General features: G+C 45.1%; 1 non-coding gene across 1 annotated transcript; it reads right to left on the bottom strand.

The window, feature by feature from the left end:
- Nucleotides 1-333: 333 nt before the first annotated feature.
- On the bottom strand, nucleotides 334-460 carry LOC119803766. Its single transcript, XR_005283720.1, has one exon. It is a non-coding gene; the product is annotated as a small nucleolar RNA SNORA29 (small nucleolar RNA).
- Nucleotides 461-2,590: the final 2,130 nt, after the last annotated feature.

The raw sequence follows: 2,590 nt of genomic DNA, 5'->3' as shown, positions 1-2,590 counted from the left end.
TTCAGGGCATGTTTAAGTCGATAGAGGATATCTTTCCCCTTCAGCCAGTAAACAGCAAATGAACCATCACCTACTTCTTCTCTCTTTTGGTACCAAAGCCTGCTTAGTGTAGATTTGGGGATGAGCATGACGGTAATCCTAGTTTTGATTTTAGAATATCACGCCGCTTTAGTGCACATTTACACATTTTCCTTTAGTAGTCTTCCTAGAAGTCAGCCAGCTGCTGTCATGGCATCTCTCTCTCTCTCTCTCTGTCTCCCTCCCTCCCTCCCTTCCTCCCTCCCTCCCTCCCTTCTCCCTCCCTCCCTTCTCCCTCCCTCCCTCTCTCCCTCTCCTTTCCTGTTCAGCCATTTCCTACAGGGGAAGACACTGAAAACTCTTCCCTCTTCAGATGACAACGCCTTTCATCTAATCCATAAGCATAATGTCATTGGATGGGGATGCCAAAGCTTGCGGAAATTAAATGGTGCCACTAGTGCCACAAACCTAATGAAAACGAGGCTCTTATTTTGATTCACCAGCTTTCAGATGCTTATGGGTTTTTTGTCTCTCAAATGAATTTCAAGCCAATTGCAATGACACACTGGTTCTTCTCTTTAGTCACCTGTGCTGAAGCACCGTGAGGACTCAGTACACGCGTGTTCATGAAATAGCGTGGTCGAAATGCAGTGGAATTCGAAACCTCAATCTCCCTTAAAGAATCTTTCTTTCTTTCTTTCTTTCTTTCTTTCTTTCTTTCTTTCTTTCTTTCTTTCCTTACTTATTTCACATCCTGAATCCAGTCCCTCTTCCCTCCCCACTTCTCTACTCCTCCACTTCTATTCAGAAAACGGCAGGCCTCCCATGGTGTCTTAGGGTTTTCTATTGATGTGAGGAGACACCATGACCAGCAACTCTTATGCAGGAAACATTCAGGTGAGGGTGGCTTGCTTAGTTTTTTAGAAGTTCAGTCCATTATAATCATGAAGGGGAGCATGGCGGCGTGCAGGCACATGTGGTGCTAGAGCTGAGAGTGCTGTATCTTGCAGGCAACAGGATGTCAACTGTCATATCGAGGGACTCTTAAGAAAAGGAGACCTCAAAGCCCATGCTCACAGTGACACACTTCCCCCCAAATTCCATACCTCCTAATGATGCCCCCTCCCTTTGGGGGCCATTTTCTTTCAAATCATTATACATGGCTATCAAGAAAGCATGGCATATCAGGTTGCAGTAGGACTAAGCATCCCCACTTGTATTAAAGCTGGACAGGGAAATACAGTATGAGAAGTAGGGATCCCAAAGAATCTTACTTCCACAGCTTTAACAATGTATGTTCTAAACCACATAGAATTATGTTGCAAATTTCAATGTTAGAACTGCATATGAAAGTGTTAAAAAAATAAACAGGATGTCATCATGGATGACAAGTGTCCAAGGATGAATATTTTATTGTGAGATCTACTTGGGGTTAGTTGCATCCTATTCGTTATCTTTTGGGATATCTTTATCAAACTCAATATCAATATCAAAGCTCAGTCTGTAGAAGAGGAGACTGAAAGACTGTAAGAGTCACAGGTGGTGACGGTGCCAAGGAAACTACATCTTCGAAACACAACAGGACTGATACCCACGTGAGCTCAGTGAGACCGGGACCGCATGCCCAGGTTCTGCACAACAGGACTGATACCCACGTGAGCCCAGTGAGACCGGGACCGCATGCCCAGGTTCTGCACAACAGGACTGATACCCACGTGAGCTCAGTGAGACCGGGACCGCATGCCCAGGTTCTGCACAACAGGACTGATACTCACGTGAGCTCAGTGAGACCGGGACCGCATGCCCAGGTTCTGCACAACAGGACTGATACCCACGTGAGCTCAGTGAGACCGGGACCGCATGCCCAGGTTCTGCACAACAGGATTGATATCCACGTGAGCTCACTGAGACCGGGACAGCCTGCCCAAAGTCTGCACAGGTTCAAACTAGATAAAAACCCCAGTGCGGAGAAGGGGAGGTAGACACAAGGTCCCAGCACTTACCAAGAAGTTATTTGCAGTTGATAGCTACTGAGAAGGGAGAATGAGTCTTCTCCGGTGTAGTGGCACCCTGAACATGGCAACTACACTTCCAGGCTGGCTCCATGACTGTCAACACAAATGGGCTCCATAGTTTTTGTTTGTTTATTTTGTTTTGTTTTCATTAGGGCTTTTAATTGTGCTTTGTTTTGGGTGTTTTTTTTTTTTTGTCTTATTGGCTTTTCTGTTTGCTTTGATATTCATCTTTCTTTTTTGAGAGAGAACAAGAGCTTGGGTAGATAGAGGTGTATGGAGGACCTGGGAAGACCTGGAGGAGGTGGATGACTATGACCAAAATGTATTTATATAAAAAGAAATTTTGGAACAAAGATGTTTTTAAAAATTACCCATACTTATCAGATTCAAATAACAATCATTTCCTTTCTCATAATTTCTGTGCCCCAAGAATTTCGGGGCAGTTTAGTTTGTTCCCTGGACGCGTGCTGTTTCTGCAGCTAAGGCACAAACTGTAGGCAGTGCCTGTCGCTTTCTAGAGGCGGAGGCACCTGTGCAAGCACACTAATATGGCTACA

This window comes from Arvicola amphibius, chromosome 17 (genome assembly GCF_903992535.2).
Source record: "Arvicola amphibius chromosome 17, mArvAmp1.2, whole genome shotgun sequence".
Lineage (NCBI taxonomy): Eukaryota > Metazoa > Chordata > Mammalia > Rodentia > Cricetidae > Arvicola > Arvicola amphibius.
This window is presented reverse-complemented; position numbering and strand designations above follow the sequence as displayed.